General features: G+C 47.7%; 1 long non-coding RNA gene across 1 annotated transcript; it reads right to left on the bottom strand.

Moving 5' to 3' along the window:
• Positions 1-2,400: 2,400 nt before the first annotated feature.
• On the bottom strand, positions 2,401-4,640 carry LOC125942887 (uncharacterized). Its single transcript, XR_007465399.1, has 3 exons — positions 4,188-4,640; positions 3,517-3,636; positions 2,401-3,403 (listed from the first exon to the last, which is right to left on the bottom strand). It is a non-coding gene; the product is annotated as an uncharacterized LOC125942887 (long non-coding RNA).
• Positions 4,641-23,207: the final 18,567 nt, after the last annotated feature.

Here is a 23,207-nt window from a genome sequence, read left to right as displayed (position 1 = left end):
CTCGCCACATGAGGATGCTCAATCCGAGGACAGTTTTCACGAAAGTGACCTTGCCTTGAAAGGAGAAAATGTAGAAGCACATACGCAAGACATTTCTAGAGAATATTTTGTTCCACAAAACGACCCTCCTATGAGCGCGGGCATCGAAAATGGAGGCTCTTCGGACTATGCATCGTCATCTGCAGAAAATCAGGCAAGTCTTTGTCCACGTAAATGTGTGGAATTTCAAGGATGGCTTGCATCATTGGTTACAAGTCACCGAATTCTGCTTGTCGTAGTTTCTGAACTTCTCCGGAAACTAACCACCACTTTGGACGTTGATTTTGTCATCGACGCGAGGACATTGTTGAACAGTCCTCGATACACTTCAACGCGATCTGTCCCTCCTGGCGAATATTGCCATTTTTCTTTGAAGGAAAATTTAGAACGCATGATTGCTGTGTTCCTGAGTGGCTGTCGAGGGTAGATCCCTTGACAACGCTCAGAGAATTTTAAATGACAATGTCAGCCAAGTTGTACTGACGGTTCAAACTGTAAAATGTTTTGATATTGTTAGTCGCAGTTTTCGTTTTGTCTGTTTGGTTAACCTGTTTTACTTTGACCGAAAGGAAGAAAAAGACACCGTATTCTAGTTGCTAGAGAACCGGCTGCTGTGCCCCACGGCAGAGGTTCGATTCCATTATAGGTTGCACATCACTTTTTTTGTATTTAAAGGGAGTTAGGAACCCACCTACCTACCGCGAAGTGTCAAGAATGAGGCATTGAAAAGTTCGACTTTTGTTATTTCAAATTATCTTTCTAAGGTGGCGCTAGCATTATGGTAGCAGCCGCATTTTGCATTTTCTTAGTTAAATTAGCTAGCATTTCTGTGCTTCAGGTACCGAGTACGAAGCCACACTGAGTATTTTTCTGCATTGCAGCAGCGTGTGTCGCAAGAGGATGCAGCGCCGCGACGTATCATGGCGGCTACCTGAAAAAGCGAGGAGTGGCGCGACGGCTCATCCACAGAACACCCATACAAACTTAGAGAAGGGAAACTGTACCTTCCACAGTGCAACGGAAATAAGCGTAGCGGTGGCGTTGTGAACTAAAGTATGCGACCGAGAGATGGCGGTGGCAGAATCGAAACTAACATCATCATCATTACGTAGTGAGCAATATGGCCGCTACGGTAGCGGTTCGTAGGGCTGGTCGCGCTGCTCGCTCGCTGGTTTTGGACGTTTTGTTACCGCTTTCGGAGCGGTATTCGTATGTACTGTACTATAACATGACTACAGATATCTGTTTATGTCGCCAGGTGACCGAGAGGCCTCAACTGGCAATAAAACACTTCAAACAAGTAAGCTTAGATTGTTTATTGTCAATGGTGAATGAGGCAGTACATGCTCACAATTTTCGTACAGCTCAGGTGGACTTAATGTTGTCCGTCACCGAGTTTACAACATACAGAAACACAAATAACCATCTATTTAATGGAACGCAAAGCTGAAATCGAGCGAAGTTTTCTCATCGTGTTCGGCGTGCCGTAAAGCAGGGCGAACGAAGGTTCAGACAGTGATATGTATGCTGAGCTGCCCTCGTACTTGTATTGCGTACAGTGCTGCTTGACGTTTTACATTCTCTGCGTTCGACGATTTCAGCTAGAGTAAAGAAAGGAACATAAAAAAATGCTCGGCAAAAATGTACTGTCAGCAAGATGAGCTCGAGCTGCAATGTCCCATTGCCCTCGTAGCACGAAGTGTAGGGGGGGGGGGGGGGGCGTTATGCTAAATTTTACACCACATATCTTGTGCTCTGGATATTCTTCTGCTGCACATTTAGTGCTCAGGTGAGGTTTCCCGTGCTCGTCCACTGTTGATTAGCTGAATGTTAAGCTGAACTTATTCTGCAAGTACATTTCAAAATCTTTTTGGGAGCACACGGCGCTCAGGTTTGTCATCTGCTGTTTGAAGTGATTTCTCAAGTTTGTGAAGTGTGAAATAGGCTGGCCGGTTGTGTGAGCTTGCCTTTTCTAGATATCTCTTATGGTGCAGTACTAGCCTAGTTATTGATTTCATGCAAACTGTATATGAGCCTCTTGTAGTAAACAAATGCAAAATAATGCGTATTTCGAGATCTAATTCTAATCCTAGCACTTGCCATGTTAACGTTCCCTTAGATTTTGTCATGCCATATAACTATATCGGTGTAAACATTACAAATAACTTAAATTGGACCATTAATATAGAGTGCATCATTAGCAATGCTAATAACATGCTCGGGTACTTATGGCACAACTTTTCCAAAGCACTGTCTACTTTAGAACTACAGCTTTACAAGACTAATTCGCTCGAAACTTGAATATGCATCTGCAATACGGGATGCCAGTCGCGTTAATCTTATTACTTCGCTTGAACTAGCACACAGTAACTCTACTCGTTTCATTATTTCTAATTATAACCGTACCGCAAGTATAACTTCAATGTAAACTAGTCTAGCACTCATTCCACTAGCTAATCGCCGCAGAGTCGGCCATCTTTTGCTATTTCATAAAATTTTTTATCGCACCACACTTCATGACGACTTCATACTGCGGCCTCAGTGCATTTCAAATTGCGTCGATCATCGCAGTAAGGTAGGGATTGATTCATGTAACACGAAGTCTTTCTTTCATGCCCCGTACATCTCAGAAATGTAACCACCAAGTATCGTAGCCATCACAGATAACAAACTTTTTGCAAAACATTAGCTAACATTGTATAATCAGGAGAATCATTATGTTACAAGAACTCACTGCACTTGTTTGTTTTACTCTACTACTTTGTAACCACTCCCCTCTTTAATGCGAGGTGGCCCTGAGGGTACTTTAAACAAAAAATAAAATGAAGAGTGACTGCCAGAGTTTCAGTCAACATGAAGTGTCATTTCCTTAAAATTGCATTAGGCGCTTTTGATCATTTTAAAATTCTTTGCATTTTCATGTAACAAAGTATCGTTGTGAGGGAGCATGTGATACTTCATGGTACTAATGCCCGTCAAATTGATTTGCACAGAGCAGATGACAGAGTTTGTGCATTAGCAAGTAGGAGCTTGCTACATTGTTTCTGTTCTGGTCGTCACGGCTATAATGACTGGAAAAGAAACAAGTTGGGACTCAACATGTTACTTCCCCGATTGTCATAAAACGCCCTTAAAAGCAACTAAGCTTGTATGTCAAATTTCTCATTCCCGCTCGGTACGATACAGAACTGTAGACTGCTGCTTTCCTAACAGGGCTCACACCTCTCTATCTGGTAAACTTCCAAACATTTCATAGTGAGGCACGTAGTTCAAGAGGACCTGTTGTCATTATGGTGACAGTTGAGCATCTTGTGGCTTAGCGTGGGCAGCTTGCAGACCAATAATCTCTCTTTTGTCCGTCTTCCTGAAAAGAGAAATGACAAAGCCATGACACACATGCAAGAAAAAAATGGTGAAACAAAAGTTTGTCCCATAATGAATAAATCACGGTTCTAGTTGAAGTGTTCAAATACATACCCTGTGATGATGCTGGCCCTTGATGTTACTTCCAGTGGTGACACATTCACGGTTGACTTGTACGTTCAGAGACAATAGAGTCCAAAGGGATGAGTCCAAATATGAGCAGCGTCTTGGAGGCTGGAATCGAAAGAAAAAAGAGCCTCAATTACTATGGTGGAAGTGTGCCTGAGTTTGTGATTCATGTATGTCAGAGAACAATGCACGAAACGCTCCATGACAGAAAAACACACACACACCAACACTGTTTTGAGTGTGCATTTCTTTCAGTGGTGTCCTTGTGTGGGCTGTGCTTAGTCAAGCCTCGATTAGATGACAATTGTTTCTGCCAGATACTAGTAATAAACACAGTCATTTTATTATGTCTCAAATGCAGTTAATCTAACTGTATCACCGGAAGTACACTTGTCACTAATGTGCAGTGAACTTATCGCGGTGTATCATTTATGCAGAAACAGCCAAAACTTTATTATCTATGCCGTACTCATGTTAGCAATTTTAGCAACTTGGCAAAATAGCAAAAACCTCGTTTGAATTGCTTTGGAAGGGCAATAACTTTATAATTATTACTATTTTCTACTTTTAAGAAATGACGACAGGAATCTGCTTTATCCGCCTCACACGCAAAGAAATTCAAAGTTGAAAATGCGAAGCACTGCTTTTTTACTCACCGGCGCACAAGCCCAGGGGCTGCAAGGTTAATCCGCTTTCGTGGGTAGTCTTCAAGCAGACTGTGCTCGGTTCCAGCGATGAATTTTCGTGCTGGCCAGCACTTTCTTTTTCGAGCAACACGTCATTACGCGGCCAGACGCGGCAGATCACAAACGGCGGAAGCCGTGCATGCAGCCGTTATGCTAGTGAAACGCCGCCAGCTGATAAAGTTTACCGTCTTTAAACATCTTCGCTTGGTGGCAGCTATCGAATTTTATACGCATAAACTGGCTGAGATATTACTGATAACTAATTAAAACGAACCTGCGTGATGCTGCTCAACATAAACGACCACCCCGCTCGCAAATACTACCGCCGTACAATTTGAATCGATAAACGGCACGGACTGCAATCGATACCAGTGGGCTGCTGCTGATCACACGTGAGTGAGGCCTCAAAACCTTTATTCAAGTAACAAAGCAAGGAATTTAATAACAGAAGTCAAATAAAAACAATACACTACTTATTTTGTAAACAAATGACACCATAACTGTGTTTTTTGGTTATTATATGTACATTAATAGATCAAATACTGAGCCCCGTTGAGCGCCCCTAGCAGAAAAAACACAAACTAAAGTATGCGACCAAATTACAGTAGCTCCACTTGCGCGCTTATGCTGGAACGCGCCGCGGTTGATTTTTCGCCCTCTGTGGCCATTTGGTGAACTCGAGAGTTTCCGGGGCCTGGCTCATCGGCGTCATCGCTTGCGCCGACGCAGTCTGAGCAGCCGAGCGGACTGCGGTCTTTATTCTACGACTGCGCTCTCCGCGCAGCTTCCCTCCAGATTGCGTAACTTTTATTGCGATAGCAATTATATGGACACTTCAACCGGATTTCTGCCGTCGGCGTCGCCGTCGTCGTCGCCGTCGTCGTCGCCGTCGCCGTCGCCGTGAGGTTCCCTATAGAGAAAATCTTCGCCGCGTGCCGTATGCCCGAGCGGAAGCGTGCGGGGACGCGCGCTATCACGGAGAGCGAACGCACTCAATCTCCCACGCGCAAGCAAGGAAGCGGGAAGCCAGCGCCGGAGGGAGCGGGGGGGAGGGGGAGGGGGGGCGCACTTCCACTCTGCCAACAACCGCGCTCGTCGTTCGCTCGCACCGTCTCTTATCTCCACACGGCTCTGACCTTTATGCGCCGTGAATTCGCCGCTCAGTTTCCGTTGAAGCGATAGACCGCACGTACCTTCGCCGCTGCGGCGTATCCGCTTGCTGCCAGAGTTTTGACGGTCGTTGTCTGCAGTCATTCAGTGTGATCTATTCGTGTTTGTTTGTGTGCGCTCACACCACGCTTGTTCATTCAGTTAGTAATAGTCGGGTCACATTTTCCAACGCACGCTACACATGCAATGCTGCCCGGATGTGCAGCACTACAGGTGTGTCCCTTCGCACGCGCTGCCCACGGGAAGCGCTTCTCATCAACACCACCGTTTCACACGGGCCTTCTCGTGGTCATCGAGTCTCTCTTCATGTCGGTCTACTTACGCCGCAGCACACCTGCTTACTTAATCAGCTCATGTTTACTACAATTCATATTGCTACCAAGACATTGCTGTGTTGCTATCGCATTCATTGCTTCGCCCTTAGGGCGAAACTGTGACATTTTTGAACCCGCCGTTACATTCACCGTTATTTTTGTCAGGACCAGCCGTTAAGTTCCTGACGCGTATTCGTTCATGAACTGCGGAGCGCCAGACTGCCTTCCACATCTTTGCTCACGTAAGTAGTCACTGCCACTTTGACACCTGTCGTGTTTAATTATTTACGGTTTTCAGGCGGGAGCTTTAGGTGGAAGTTTTAGGCGGCGATGAAGTTTTGCAATGAAAGCGCCTTGATTTTAACTGGAATCTCTAATATTGTTTAAGAGGCATGTTTACGTCTGCGTACGTTTCTTTTATTGTGTGCGTATTCAGGTTTGCCAAAGCTGTCTAAAATTACCTCTGTGACGTTTCGTTGACCATTGATCGTTAGGATGACGATGACATTCCCGTTTGGCGCAGAGTGATGAGACGTGCTACGATCTTCGCGTAGCCACAGCATTCTTCCGTCAACGCTCTTGTGCGAGATCACTCGTGTGACACTTTCCGAGCGTGAAAGATTCCCGCGAATACACGCAAAACTGCCGAACGACTGGCCGCTCGAGGCAGTTTGCGTGTATTGGCAGGCATCTTTCACACTTGGAAAAACACTTTATGTAGCTCATATTGAGAAACAGAAAGCGGTATCAGGGGTTTCTCATGTTGCTTTACAATCTTCTCATTGACACTTTTCATCTAACTATAGTAATTGAGAAGTTAATTAATTAAATAGAACTAATTATCTAACTAGCCGGAATGCAAAAAATAATCTGAGTATCTCCAACATTACCTTGGTTCTGTCCTGGTACGTGGCACTTGCATATTTTTAAAGTTTGGCTAAAGTTAAATGAAACACTCTGTATGTAGTGCACTGTTGCCTTGTTTTTTGTAACATAATCCGACAGTGTAGCTATTTACAGCATCTTTTTTTAGGATACCTAACATTTTTTGGCTTCAGTCATGCAACAAATAAATTTTGAGGTCGCACTGGCGTTTTCTTTTTGCAAGTCTGTGCAGTAACAAAATTCTGTTAAAAAAAGAAATATTCCAATATACAGTTGTAATAGGCACTGCTGTTACATTATAAACATAGATACTCCGAGTTTATCAGCATAACAATAAAGAGTTTTTTTGTAACTTACTATGCAGGCACATACCTACGTGCGAGAGGGAAGGCGCGTGAGGGTGAAGACACCGATCATGTACCCTCTACAGGTGCCAAAAGGGGCCGACGAAAACGCCGCCGCCCAAAGGGCCACCACGAAACTCCTGAACTCCAAGAACCCAGGTAACTGTTATTTCATTTTAAAGTCGTACGAATGAAATTTTCAACGTGACACATATACAGTCGTATCTCGATAATTCTAACTCGAAGGAGCCCGAAAGTTTGTTCGAATTAAAGGAAGGACTTATTTCTGAAGTATTCGTGCACCACAGCACGACGTACGAACGGAGTCGTTATATATTACGGCGCGCAAGCAGATGGCGAGTAGGGGCCACGAGACTGCCCACGTCGGCCAACGCTCGCAGAAAACGATGCTGTAGGGAGCGGCCGGCGCCAGCACGGCGGCGCCGGGCGCGCGCGGACACGTCGAAGGTGAGGGAGGAGGGCGTCAGGGAAGCGGATTTGGCTTCAGCAGAGGTGACCCCGTCGCTTCGGTGGCTCCCCTCACTCTCCCTCTCAACTCCCTCGTAGCTCCCCCACCTTCGACTAGAGTGACCTAGAATATGGGAGAGTGTCCAAAGCGCCGGCTCCGGCGAGGGCCTTTTTCTGTGAACTGCCGCGCCGCGCCGCTGCTGCTCCGGACCCGTGTAGGGTGCCTCGATGCCAGCGCTGCGTAATTGATTTTCCAGGGCAGCTGGGCCCTCGACTGTGGCGCCGCCACTCGGGAGAACGTGAACCACGACGGCGCCTCGGATCTGGGCACTTTTGCTCCCTAAGGATAGCCTTTGCCAAGGTACCACACCGGAAACCCCCCTAGGTCCATTCGCCCCTAGCTAGGCTGCTTGCACGGCTGCTCAACTTGAAACACAGCCGCGATGGAGACGCGCCTGCTGCATTTGTTGCGCTGCCGTGCTCTACAGTCGCAAAACGTGTTTTCTCTGTCGCGATGGGGGCATATGAAACCCGATAATCGCAAAGTGATGAGTAAAACGTTTCAAATTAACGACGCGGTATCAGTATTTCTCTGGTTGACTTTGGTGCCGAAGCATATCACTTATTTTCTCGCGGGAAATTTGCACGCTGTGAATCTACCACTGGGAATTTCGCGTATAAATGCATTTCGAGATTCCGCGTTTACGAAGTAACCTGGCAGTCACTATAGCATTTCTGCGCGACGCGCAGAATAGGATAAACACACACGCTCAGTGAAGCGGAAAAGTTCTGACTGGTGTTGTAGAAGTCTGTTGCCAGTCTTTGGGGTCAATGTTGCCAGACTGCCTTCCAAATTTGACGGGGAAAAACACCGCCAAATATAAAGACCGCATTGACGCCGTTTCCGAGGCGCACAGAGTTGCCTACTCCCGGTAGTACCGTAATTTTGCTTTGAAGAACCACAGAACAAGGATGTAGGGCTGTTGACTTTAACAGACGGCGCCCATCCTGTCGATTTCCCTCGTACTGGTCCTCTTCAAAGTGTTTCTAAGTACAAGTAAAACAACAAAAGTGATTATTGATATGAAAAGTTGCCTTGTAAATACACAGAACCCATTACAGTGCTTAAAAATAAATTTTCGCAGAAGTAATGCTGTATTACCTCGCTTCACACGTTTCGAAGAAATGCACAGGCTACAACAGACACCATGCCAGAAAGCGCCGAAACATTTTGGTCCCATGATGCCCCTTAACTCTACTACACCTGCGCATACCATGCACAGGCATTTAAAGACCGTCACAGTACCCACTACGATCGGGAATGAGCACGAATGACCATCGGCTTACGAGCACAACGCTACAAATATATTCGTCTAAAAAATCAGCTATATAACGTAACAACCTGAGATCCGCAAGATATCTGCTGAGAATAGAGAAAATCACAATGCTTCGCTTGCCACGTACACAACAGCCGCTCTCCTCAGAAGAAGCACTGCGTTCTTTAGTCCCAAATAACCAGTAGCGAAAAAAGAAACTGAAGAAAAAAAAAGAAACAAGAGACACACGATGTGTGCTTCCCGTGATAAAGTAATATAGGTGGTTTACATGATGATTCGTAGCTAATGTAAGACTATTTCGCGGCTAAGCATCTTCGTCAGTCCTTAAAATAAGGGTACAGACTGCGCCCATCAAAACGAAAAAAGCCTATGCGACGCGCGCTCGCAAACCATACGCTACTCAGACAGCATCGGTGCTGTGCTTACTTAGTTCGTGAGCGAACGTAGGTACGTGAGCGAGGATCAGAGAATACTTTCTTATTTAAATGAAAAACACAGTGCGATAGTCTAAACTTTCTTGACACTTACCTCGCAAATATAGGAGCTATCCGTTGCCTTCCAGTGATACCGCTTTACTTGGGCTTCCCATCTCTTCCTTCGCTCTGGGTCCCGGCGGAAGCGTAAACAACGAAGCCCTTTACGCGTCGATCCGGTGCACTTGGGACCACAACAGCCCGTCATGTCGACTCGATGCACTTGACAAGCTTGTCATTCATGCGGCTGAACACTGTCCAGCAAGTAGAAGCGTCAGCGAAGCATCCGCGCGCATTGTGTCTCGAACTAAGCACCGGCACCAAGCAATCGCAACCGCTCGCTGTGATTCAATATGGCGTCGCAGCGAGAAAGCGGCGGCGCGGGGGCAGTCAAAGGATGGCACCACCCTGAACGGCGGTGCTGGCATCGAGGCACCCTATGGGACCGCATTCCGCAGCGCCCTCTACGACGGCGCCAACGGAGCTGTAACCAAGGCGAACATAATCTGGACGCGAGTGGGCGGCGATCTCGCGCGCGTTGTCGGGAGAGTGTCAGCACCTCTCTTGCTTATTCTTGCACCGTGCTCCCGATGGGCTGTACGAATTCAATGTTATGCCCTTCGGCCTATGCCATGCGCCTGCCACATTCGAAAGGATGATGGACAGTGTCTTGCGTGGGTCTTCTAGCGCTATGACCACATCTGATGAAACTGAAGACCTGCCTGTGCTACCTGGATGACGTCGTCGTTTTCTACCCTGACTTCGACAGTCACCTCCGTCGTCTTTACGAGGTACTGAGCTGTTTGACGCGCGAAGGCCTTCAGCTTAGCATAAAGAAGTGCCGATTCGGAGCTCGCAAACTCACCATCCTGGGCCACGTAGTCTCGAAGGACCGGCGTTCTTCCCGATCCGCAGAATCTTAGTACTGTTGCTGAATTCCCCAAGCCTACCACTGTGAAAGCGCTTCGCAGCTTCCTTGGTCTGTGTTTATACTTTCGCTGCGTTGTGAAGAACTTCGCTTCTATAATAGCACCACTGACGAAGCTGCTGACCCGCGATAGCTTGTTGGTCGCCGGCGTGTGATGAGGCTTTCGCAACATTACGTCAGCACTTGACCTCACTTCGACCCTACCGCTCCGACCGAGGTACACACGGATGCTAGTGGGATCGGCCTTGGCGCTGTCCTTGCCAAACGCAAGCCAGGCTTCTCTGAGTACGTAGTTGCCTATGCGAGTCGTGCCCTTAGCAAGGCAGAGTGCAAGTACGCGGTTACAGAGAAGGAATGTTTGGCAATTGTTTGGGCGTTGTAGAAATTTCGCCCTTACTTCTACGGTCATTCGTTTGATGTCGTCTCCGATCACCATTCGATCTGTTGGCTGGTTTCATTGAAGGATCCGTTAGGTCGACTTGGACGCTGGGCGCTCCGTTTACAAGAATTCGGTATTCGCTTCATTTACCGCTCAGGACGCAAGCACGCCGACCCCGACATGTAAATAAACCCCCTTATAATATATATATATATATAATCTTTTATGCGGACTTCATCTTCATCTGTACAAAGCCATCATCAATCACCGGCTCGTGTTAGTTTTTGCGTCGGCGCCATTTTTCCTTCTTGGAATAAAGCCTCGTCTCGACCGTGGTATATATATCCCTTCGACCTCAAAATCTTCAAGATCTTTTTTTATTTATTTTATTTAGAGAATACTGCAGGCTATCAAGAGGCCCTAGCAGGAGTGGGTATATTAAAGTAATACAAGTATCCGCGTACATACAATACAGATGGATCAATAGAATTGCACCAAGTACTAGAACAACAACAAAAACCAAATAAGGGAGAAAGATTGGTAACAAACCGAAATTAAACAAGGATGCCTTTACACACCTATAAGCTCTACAATAAAGGACCCAATTGTTAGGTTAGGTTATAAAATCAGGGTAGCGAAAAGGTACCAAATACTGTACCAAAAACAAGGCAACACCATCCCAATAACAAATGAGCGCATAAGGAAACAAGATACCAACAAAGCAGAAAGAGAAAAAAGAAGAAGAAAGAAAAAAAACTACGTCCTATGTAACCATTTGCTCGATTATCTCGGTGCTGTGTAACCACGCCGATGGAAGAACGTTCCACTCATTTACCGTGCGTGGAAAAAAAGAAAATTTGAACGCATTAGTTCTGGCACTGAAAGGGACTCAGCGTGGCGATGCCTTGTTTCTCGGGTGAGGAGGGGCGATATGTAATCATCTGGATTTAAAGCTAGTTTCCTGTGCTTCAGCTGAAAAAGAAACTTTACTCTCTGAATTTTGCGCCGAAGCTGCAATGTTTGAATGCCATGTTGACGCATTAAGGTGGTCGGGGAGTCTGTCTGTCGATACTTTGAATAAATGAACCGGATAGCTTTCCGCTGGATCCTCTCGAGTGCATCGATGTTAAGCTTCGTGTGCGGATCCCAAACAGTAGCTGCATATTCAAGCTTCGGTCGAATAAGCGACGAATCTACTAACTGTTTTGCCTGGACCGGTGCTTGTTTTAATTTATGTTTGAGGAAACAGAGTTTGCGAAATGAGGACGCGCAAACGTTTGATATGTGTGAATTCCATTTCAATGTGTTTGTTATGGTTACACCTAGGTATTTGAAGTTTGTGACCTCAACAAGTGGCTGTGATGCAAGCGAGTACGGAAAAGAGCAACAATGGAATTTTCTACTTATTTTCATTAAAACAGTTTTGTGGACATTAAGAACCATCTCCCATTGTTCACACCACTTATGAATTTTGTGTAAATTATAATTAAGCAATGCTTGATCCTCAGAACATTTCACTTCATTAAATAACACACAATCATCAGCAAAAAGTCGGATACAAACTGGCTCACTAATTACATCAACAATATCATTTATGTATATTGAGAACAACAAGGGCCCAAGGACACTTCCTTGTGGTACACCTGATCTCACTGGTAGTTGCTGTGAGTAATGGCCATCAATACTTACAAACTGCATTCTGTCGCTTAAATACGCTTCAATCCAAGAAACTATGAATTCGGGTAAGCCTAGAGACTGAAGCTTTAAGATTAGTTTTGCATGACATACAAGATCAAATGCCTTCTTAAAATCTAAAAATATAACGTCAACCTGACCCGACTTATCCAGAACCGAGGCGAAACTATGAACAACTGTTGTCAACCGGGTGACTGTGGAGAGCCCCTTTCTAAAACCATGTTGAAACGGGGTTATTATGTTGTTATCATCTAAAAACTTGTTTATGTACTTCACGATGACATGCTCCAGAATTTTACAACATGATGACGTCAATGAGATTGGTCGATAGTTTGTTAATAGCATGGTGTCTCCTTTTTTGAAGACAGGAACGATTCTAGCAGTTTTCCAATCAGTAGGAATGTTAGCTGTGGACAGGGATGCACGAAAAATAACGACAAGAAATTTAGCAAGTATCTCGGCATACCGGCGAAGAAAGGGGTTCGGTATATTGTGAGGTCCAGGTGAAGATTTTGTCTTTAAATTAAGTAACATAGAAACAACACCGGGTTCTGATATAAGGGTAGATATTTCGTAGCCGTTTTTAAGGCTCCGCTGTAACGGTTCAGTTTGGCTAGAAAAAACACTGTGAAAGTAGTCATTGAACTTCTCAGCTATACTACGTTTGTCATCGATAGTCACACCATCGCACACAATGCGATCAACTGACTTCTTTTTTGTGGAAAGGTACCGCCAAAACTTCTCAGGAGAATTTCTAATGAAATTAGGAAACGTGTAGTTGAAGTAATGGTGCTTAGCGTTATAGATTGCCTCTTTCAACCTTGTCAGTGCCATTTGCACTGTGTTATTATTTGATTTTGCTCGTTTTAGTCTTTTAATTCTTCGTTTGAGGTGCAATATATCCCTTGTTATCCAAGGATTGTTTTTGCGTGTTTTTTTAATTTTGTTCGGCACGAAATTATCAAGACAGTACGCACACAGGCCCTTAAATGTATTCCACAGTGATTCGATGTCGTGTACGTGAAAGTTGTCGAGGTTATGAAGCAGATAGTCCAGAATACTTTCGTCCTTAGCATGAGAGAAGTCTTTAATCAGAACTGGAGTGACAATTGCTTTTTGTACCTCGAGGGAGCACGTAAGAGACACCATACTGTCACGTAGTAGTGACGCTGAAGTAAACAGTAGTAAAACTGTGTACAACGAAACTGGTTGTTTATTGGGCGAACCTGTGCCCACCAAAAGCAAGCTACACTCGAAGCACAACGAAAGCGGCGAACACAGTCGGCGGTCGTCGAAATCTGATCAGCGGCGAAACGCGTCGGCTTTTATACCTGAGTCATCGAAGGTTCTAGATTAATCCCTGATGCCCGCGTGTCTTCCAGAAAGTTCTAGACAATTCGCGTCAGTCATGCAATCGGATAACAGACGCGTCGGTGAAAACAGGCAATGGAAAGAAGCATCGATAACGTTCTAGAAACTTCCGATACAGGCGCGTCCTGCGCCGAGCGATAACGTTTAACATTTGTTAGCCGGTGGAAAGCGGCCACCGGTGAAAGATAAACATGTATACGTGTCAATACGGTGATCAGAGATGCCTTCCTCTACATTTACACTGTAATTTTCAATCGAACGGCTGATAAAGATAAGATCGAGTATTGAAGCAGAATTATTTTGAATGCGAGTTGGTTGACTAACAATCTGGCGAATGTTAGCACTGAGCATAATGTCAGACACGTAATCAACATGTTCACATTTGTCACTATTCGAGAATGGCCGATTCCAATCGACATTTGGATGGTTAAAATCCCCAGCTATAATGATTCTGTCATTCTGAAAGCTCGCCACGTGATCATACAGCCGATGCCAAAATTCAGAGAGAGAATCGGGCGCACGATAAACTGCAATCAGAAATAAAGAGCGTTGCTGACATGATCGTGGTTATCAATTTGGTGCGTCAGTAAAGCCGGTATATTTTTTTTCACAAGTACTGCAACTCCCCCTCCCCGGGAACGTCTGTCTTTTCGAAAAAATTGATACGAGGTAGGAAAAACATTTTCATCATCAATATCACTGTGCAACCACGTTTCTGCGATTACAATGACGTGGGGAACATAACTTAGAAGGATGAATTCAAGTTCAGTAGCTTTGTTTACAACGCTGCGTGCATTTATGTTTAGGAGCCGAAAGTCAGATTCTTGAGTCTGCTCTTGTCACTTTTCATAGGAACGCTTCTCGCGGCTCGGCATTTTAACACGGCAGTTCTTGCTTTCGTCCCAATAATACAGATCACCATCGATCCGCAGTTTATCATGTGTAAGTGTTACTCTCTTGCCTTGTTCCTTTTCGCTTTTGGCGCTATTCCACAAAAGCTTTCTTTTCTGCGATGTATTAGGCGAATAGTCATTCTGGATGGATAACTTTGTTCCTTTTAGCTTATATGCGTTTTTCAATACTTCTTTTTCATTATAATCCTGAAAATATACTATCACAGGTCTCAGTTTACCCATCTTTCCAAGGCGGTGAATTCTTCCTACTGATCTGCAGGACGCGTTTAGCTTTTCGCAAAAAACCTCAGTAACAACTTTCTGTTTCATATCCTGTTCAGTCTCTTTTGAATTTTCAGGTACACCGAAGACAATAAGGTTAGAACGTCTGCTTCTGTCCTCAAGGTCAACGACCTTCTCACGAAGGAAACTAACAGATTTTTCAATTTCGTCTATGCGAGAAGTTCTCCTTTCCAGCTCAGTGAAACGGCGGTTAAATTCAGTAAATAAGTCCTGCAAACTATTCTGCTGGGTTTTCAGTGCTGCAACTTCAGCAACTAGTGTGTTCTGGCCTTCCAGCAACTGGTTTAGCATCTCCTGAGTGGTAGGGCCGGGATTTAATTCCACATCCCCGCATAAAAGTAGCATGCACACGCAAAACACTTCACGAGCAATGTCAATGCAGTTCATGGGGCACGGCAAGACCACAAGGCCACGGAAATCACTCCTAATAGTACAATAAGTTTCACCAACCTGCGCGAACCAAAAAAGGTGCTCGTAAGGCAACATACCGAGGGTTGGTCCACCGTGCCCACTGAAGCGAAGATTCTGCGATGCGGCTTTTATAGCAAGTGGATCAGACGTGAACAGCCCAGGAGATGGCGCTCCAGCGGTGCCGTCACACGCCCAATGGAGATAGTGGTAACACATCTCCGACGCTTCCTGATCATAGCTGCACGTGTCAACACTGCTGTTGTAGGCGGGTAGATCCAAATGCGCGGCCATTCCAACTTGAAAAAGGAAGGCCTGCGCGAACCAAAAAAGGTGCTCGTAAGGCAACATGCCGAGGGTTGGTCCGCCGTGCCCACTGAAGCGAAGATTCTGCGATGCGGCTTTTATAGCAAGTGGGTCAGACGTGAACAGCCCAGGAGATGGCGCTCCAGCGGTGCCGTCACACGCCCAATGGAGATAGTGGTAACACATCTCCGACGCTTCCTGATCATAGCTGCACGTGTCAACACTGCTGTTGTAGGCGGGTAGATCCAAATGCGCGGCAATTCCAACTTGAAAAAGGAAGGCCTGCGCGAACCAAAAAAGGTGCTCGTAAGGCAACATGCCGAGGGTTGGTCCGCCGTGCCCACTGAAGCGAAGATTCTGCGATGCGGCTTTTATAGCAAGTGGGTCAGACGTGAACAGCCCAGGAGATGGCGCTCCAGCGGTGCCGTCACACGCCCAATGGAGATAGTGGTAACACATCTCCGACGCTTCCTGATCATAGCTGCACGTGTCAACACTGCTGTTGTAGGCGGGTAGATCCAAATGCGCGGCAATTCCAACTTGAAAAAGTAAGGCCTGCGCGAACCAAAAAAGGTGCTCTAAGGCAACATGCCGAGGGTTGGTCCGCCGTGCCCACTGAAGCGAAGATTCTGCGATGCGGCTTTTATAGCAAGTGGGTCAGACGTGAACAGCCCAGGAGATGGCGCTCCAGCGGTGCCGTCACACGCCCAATGGAGATAGTGGTAACACATCTCCGACGCTTCCTGATCATAGCTGCACGTGTCAACACTGCTGTTGTAGGCGGGTAGATCCAAATGTGCGGCAATTCCAACTTGAAAAAGGAAGGCCTGCGCGAACCAAAAAAGGTGCTCGTAAGGCAACATGCCGAGGGTTGGTCCGCCGTGCCCACTCCTGCAGAGATCTACGTTCGGGACGCCACTTACGCCAAGAGGCCACCATGTCGTAAGACCAGACCGCAGCGTCCACCAGCTCGGTTCAAGTGCCAGCCACCCCCACTCCCAGCCCCACCAACAACCGGTATCGCGATCCTGAAATCTTCTCTGGCTTGCCTGGTGAGGGCGTTGAAGACTGGCTCGACAACTACGATCGTGTCAGCGAGTACCACCACGGTGTAAGAAGATACGTGTTCCGACGGCGCGCCCGCTCTGGGGCGAGAGAGCGGCCACTTCGTGTGACCGGAAGTGAGCGCCGCCGCTAGGGGCAGCACGTGTTCAGGAGGCCTTCGAGAAGCGGCGCAACAGTGGGTAATTTACGACCTCCGTCAGCATTTAAACACCCATACCCAAAGATATGCAATTTTTCGTTATTTAGACGCCAAATCCTGAGCAGGTAGTAGGTTTCATGCCACTTACAGTCAAAATACCGTCATTTCGAACACGAGAGAGACGCGTCGTCTGCTCGAGCAGACGGCGCGCTGCGCTTACCACTGCTCGCCGCGTCAGAGTCAATCGGAATGTCGGCAGAAATATAAAGGGGCGTTCCTCCAACCAAGTAGAGTCGTTTTAAGCAAGCGAACGACATATATTCATCGAAATAAGGCACTTCTGCCGCACGTGCCCATAAAAGCGCCAGCAAAACGAGCGAAAAAGTGGCCCCCAGAACATGTGCTGCACCTTGCGGCAGCAGCGTGCGTAGAGTCACACTAAGTGGCCGCGCCTCGCGCCGCCGTCGGATCACCTTCCTTTTTACACCGTGAGTACGACAACTGGAACGAGACATCGAGGTTAAAAAACGTACCATTTTACGTCTCTCAAGTAGCCAAGACATGGTTCCTGAATCACGAGAGAGACTTCCGTGATTGGTCGTCTTTCAAGGAGCAGCTACGGCGGATTTTTGGCACACCCACGGTTCGTATGGAAGTTGCGAAAAAGAGGCTGTCTGAGCACGTCCAGCATTATGGCGAGTCGTATACCTCGTACATTGAGGACATCCTCGCGTTTTGCTGCCGTGTCGACAGTGCCATGCCAGAAACTGACCACGTGCGACACCTACTTAAGGGTATCGGATCTACTGCCGTCAACGGACTCGTCGCTCAAAACTCTTCGACGGTGTCGGACGCCGTCTCCGTCTCTCAGCGCCTCGACGCCCTGCAATCAATCCGCTTGCAACCGGACTTTTCCGACAACCCCCTGGCAAACAGTATTCAGCTCTGGCCTATCATTCGAGCGATAATTCGTGAGGAATTGCAAGCGCATGGCTCACCCCCTTGCAGCAGCGCTCACGTCCAACCCACTTCTACTGACCTGCGCGGCATTATTAAGGAGGAATTGGCCTCCCTGCAGTACGCCCACCATGCCAACGCTTCTCCTTGCCCACAACCGGCTTCTTACGCCCAGGTTGCTGCAATGCCAGCCACACCGTCTCTAATCACACCGCCTGCACCTGCTCACGATCACCTGGCCCCTTTAGTCACCCGAGCTCCGAACCCGCCTTACTACTCTGCCTGGCGTTCGTTGAAATAACCTACGTCGTGTTCAGATTTCACGTCCTCTGCACTTTAGACTAAGTATATTTTCACTGTCATATCTTTTGTAAATACTATAAATACTGTAAAACAAAATTTAGGGCTTAATTAGCTCAATACGAGCGACTGGAAAAGGCCATGCTTTAGTTTACCAGTAGATGTTTAAAGCATTCAAAAACGTGGTCAAGACATCCTCAAAAACCCGCCGCGGTGGCTCAGTCAGCTAAGGCGTTGCGCTGCTGAGCACGAGGTCGCGGAATAGAATCCCGGCCGCGGCGGCTGCATTTCGATGGAGGCGAAATGCAAAAACGCCCGTGTGCTTGCGTTGTAGTGCACGTTAAAGAACCCCAGGGGGTCAAAATTCATCCGGAGCCCTCCACTACGGCGTGCCTCATAATCAGAACTGGTTTCGGCACGTAAAACCCCAGAAAGAAGAAGATATCATCAAAACGTCCAGCAGAACGTTTTGTAGCCGTTTTGAAAACGTTCTCAAGATGTCTTGCAAAACGTCTTCTAGTCGTGTTTAGGACGTCTACAAGACGTCTTGTAAAGCGTCTGATATCCCATATTTGGTGGCGCATTAGAAGGTCTTAGAGACGGCTACAAGACGTTTTAAGACGTCCAACAAAATCTTGGTAAGATGTCCTGAAGTTTGTAATATCCTGCCATAACGTCTTCAAGACGTCTTGTAAATATTTAGAATGGTTCTCAAGACGTCTTACTTATCTTGTCAAGATAAGCAAGGCGCTTATCTTGCTTATCTTGTCAAGACGTCTTCTAGACCAATGTGTCTTCAGTGGGCTTGCTGTCGGGTCAGCATGACGTGACCGCAAGTGGTCGGCGTGCGTAAACCGGAGTTCGCGCACTTTCACAACATACGTCACAGCACTCACAACTTGGTGCACAGCACCTTCCTCCCACGATGTCGTCTGCCTTGTATGCAGACGACATCACGATATGGACGGTCGGAGGGTCCATAGGAGAACAAGAGGCATTACAGGAGGCAGTAGACGTCGTAGCAAGCTATGCGGAGACATGCAGATTGCAATGCGCGCTGGAGAAGTTGGAGCTCCTCATAATCGAGAAGCGCTCACGAGGACGATCAACAGCCCCGGCACCAACCATCCACCTGCGAATAGGTCCTAGAGAGATTACCAAGGTAGACAGACTTCGGATCCTCGGCTTACACTTACAAAAGGACGGGGGCGGAGGATACGCCATACAGAAGCTACAACACACGACCACGCAGATCTTGCGCATGATTCAACGAACTACTAGCAGGAAGAGGGGACTCAAGGAACAGGACCTCATCCGATTAGTGCAGGCTCTGATTGTGAGCCGCATTGCGTACTCGGCACCATATTTAAATTTAAGGAACGCGGAAGTGGAGGTACTCGACCGCCTGATACGCAAGGCGTATAAGCAAGCGCTTGGACTCCCACCCGGAACGGCTACTTTTCGCCTCGAGGAGACAGGGGTGTACAACAACGCACGGGAAATCATAGAGGCCCACCTGGTAAGCCAGAAGGAAAGACTACTACGCACAATAGCGGGACGCTGCGTCTTGGATATTCCGTACGGAAGACCAGCGCACTGACCAAAATCCCAACACGAATACAAGAAACTATGCACGTCTCACCGACTCCCAGGAACATGCACCCAAACTTCCACATCGGACGGAGACAAGCCTCGCGAGCAGGCGCTCGCGAGAAAGTATGGAAACCACCCCAATGTCTTGTACATAGACGCGGCCAGCACTGCAAGAAGCACCGCATTCGTCACCAGCGTAGTCGACAATCACGGGACCGAAATAAATGCATCGTCGGTTTCCAGAGTGAGCGCTGCGGAGGCAGAGGAACTAGCGATAGCGTTAGCCATCACGACGAGACCGCAGTGGGATTGCGTCATAGTTCTGACGGACTCTCAGACGGCATGCAGAAATTACTCCAGGGCCAAAATTTCCAGGGCTGCACATCGCATTCTGAATGGAGCGCACCAGCTGCCACCATACATACAAATCGTGTGGACTCCGGGGCATGAGTCCTTATGCGGCAATCAGCAGGCACACGCCTACGCCCGAGCACATGCACACCGGGAGCCGCGAGATGACCGCGCCGAGCAGTTCCAACCAGAGCCCATACCATTAACCTACACTCACATCCTACAACACTATCGCCTTTCACGAAGAACACTACCCCCACCTCATAATTCTCTGACGCGAGAGGAGGCCGTAATATGGCGAAAACTCCAAACAAACACATATCCTCATTTGAGTCTTTACCACGCCATACACCCTGCGCTGTATTCCTATAAATGTCCACACTGTGATCAATGTGCAACACCTTACCACATGGTATGGGCTTGCGCAAACACACCACAGCTAACACCCATAACACACCCCACCACACGGCAATGGGAGGCAGCGCTGTCCAGCTCCGACTCGACGGACCAGCTCAACCTGGTCAACCGAGCGAGAAGGGCAGCTAAGGCCGCTGGACTCCTGGACTGAGGGGACCACCCACTGCAGAGCGGAGGAGCTACCTACGCTCGCGTGCTCTTTTTATTAAAGTTTATTTTCTCTCTCTCTCTCTCTTCCTCCCACGAAAGAAGAATGGGAACCGAGGGGCTCGATTGTATTAGTCATAACCACATAAAGCCAACAGACAACGAATCCAAGGAAAGCATCGGGGAAATTAAGTGTAGTTGAAATTGGAATGTATAAAATAATGAAGAAAAGGGAAATGAGAGTGGACGAAAATATAACTTGTCGCCGGCGGGAGCCGAACCCGCAACCTCCGCGTTACGCGTGCGTTGCACTACCAATTGTGCTACGGCGACGGCCATCAATTCGTCCACTAACTTGGGTATTTATGTTTACTAGATCTAGCCCTAGGAGTGTTAGCCAGCACGAGGCACATTCACCACATTCAGTTTTCACAAACACTTGAACATCGAACAAATGCTCACTCCCGCGACGCCTACCTCGCTGTTCTTTGAGTTCCTGCTGTTTGGTGAGCATTGCTCTCGAAAAGTCAGGTTTCAACAATGCAAGTTTTGTGCGTGGCTGTCGCTTGAGAAAAAGCTCAGCTGGTGTCTTTCCTGTCACACTACTGGGTGTGTTGCCGTATGCCATCAAAAAACTGTCAATCCATTCCTGGAACGAATTACGTGAACCTGACGATTTGCTTTCCTAGACTTGCCTTATCAGAGCATGTTTCACAGTCTGCACGGTTCGTTCGGCTGCGCCGTTTGAAGCTGCATGATAAGGAGGAGTGCGAATGTGTCTCACGCCGTTGGTGGCCATGAAGTCTGCAAACTCGGCTGCAGTAAATTGCGGCCCATTATCGCTTACCAATGTTTCCGGGAAACCGTAAGCTGCAAAGCATTTTGAAGCCTTTCAATTGTCTTTGCAGTAGACGTGGACGACATTGGCCATACCTCGACCCACTTGGAAAATGAGTCAACCAGAACAAGAACACATTTGTACTCGTTTGAGCAAAGTCTACATGCACGCGTGACCAGCATAGAATAGCTCCATGCATTACCTGGTACAGGCTGGGCTGCGGGTTGCACTGCCTGGCATATTTTGCATTTCTTTACGTACTCTTCTATGGGTTGGTCAATTCCAGGCCACCAAACAAAACTGCGGGCCAGCATTTTCATTCGACTTGCCCCAGATGTTCGTTGTGTAACAGGTTGAGCACGCGATACCTTAGCACTTCAGGGATAGCAACCCGGAATCCCCACGTTACGCAGCTCTGCGCCAATGACAATTCATCTCGGCGTGCGTAATGCGCCTTGAGTTCTTCTGAGCAGCAACTAGGCCAACCATTGAGAGTAAAGTCAGCTACACGACATCAAACATCGTCTGGACGCTTTGGCAATTTCGTCGGCTCTCAATGGACGACATGACAAAAATTCGGCCGATTCTTCTTCAGCCGGCACTACTTGAGGCAATTTGGACAAGCCATCAGCAACATCCATGTTGTTTCCCTTACGGTACTTAAAGCGGTACCTTGTCGGGATATGGGAGGATTGCCCCCGGCCCTCTGCCTCGACACCCCGAGTCCCGCGGTTGGCGCAGCGCATCAACTGCGGTCCGGTACAAGCTCGAGGAAACTAGACGACAGCCACGTGTACAGTCGGAAAGCATTTATTACGACTGCAACTAACACTTCGAGCAGGCCAGCTAGCTATAGTTCACATCGCTGAGGGTTCCCTCGAAGAGAATAATACACTAGGTAAAGAAGGGATTCCGACTTACCAACTCGGGAATACGGACGGCCGCGGCGATTGCCGCGGCAAGAACGCGGTTGACTAACCACGTGCGGGAATACGGGAGCGGCGGCGGAGACTTCCGCCGTCGCCGCTTGCTGGGGACCAAAGAGATTCGGGCGATGTCAGCGGGATCTCACGTCCCCCACCCGGTGGCGATTCCCGTGCGCCGCCCGCGGAAGGAAAGTTTCGCCTCTCCCAACTCTCCCTAGCGCGCATGCGTCTGACGCGACGTTCGCTGCGCGTGCGGCGGTCATGGGACCCGAGGATTCCCACAACCTGTAGGCCCAGCGCTGCATGCGGGCTGCTGCTGATGCTGGTGTAGGCTTTTCTTCACCCCAAGTGCCAAGTAGCGGCTGGTGGTCAGTGTATATTGTAAAGTTCCGCCCATACAGATAACGGTGAAACTTTTTAAGCCCAAATATCAAGGCCAACGCTTCCCGTTCATACTGTGCGCACTTTTTTTCCGTTGCGCTGAGGGTTCGCGATGCAAACGCGATAGACCTTTCTTCTCCGTCAGCAGTTTCATGAAATATGACTGCGCCTGGCCGTAGAATGACGCGTCACAAAACACTCCTATCGGTTTGTCAACGTCGTAGAACGTGAGGACTTTGCTGCGAACAAGCAGTTTTTTTTTTGTATCTGCGAAGGCATCGCTGCATTCCTTCGTCCACGACCACTTTTTATATTTCTTTAAAAGCCGATATAGTGACTCAGCGAAGGTTGCACAGTTCCTCAGGAACTTTGAGTAAAAATTTAGCATACCCAAATATGCTTTCAGTTCCGTGACGTTGGTGGGCTCAGGTGCATCAACATTTGTCCTGATCTTCGCTTCCGTGGAATAAATCCCTTCAGCAGTCACTGTGTGACCCAAGTAAGTCACCGATTCTTGAAAGAAACGGCATTTGTCGGCCTTTTGAGGACCCGCTCCAGCGTCTTTTGACAGGTGGTCTTTGTACTCTGCCGCCGGCGCGCGA

Source organism: Dermacentor silvarum, chromosome 2 (genome assembly GCF_013339745.2).
Source record: "Dermacentor silvarum isolate Dsil-2018 chromosome 2, BIME_Dsil_1.4, whole genome shotgun sequence".
Classification (NCBI taxonomy): domain Eukaryota; kingdom Metazoa; phylum Arthropoda; class Arachnida; order Ixodida; family Ixodidae; genus Dermacentor; species Dermacentor silvarum.
The sequence above is the reverse complement of the archived record's forward strand: the minus strand, read 5'-3'. Positions and strand labels throughout refer to the sequence as shown.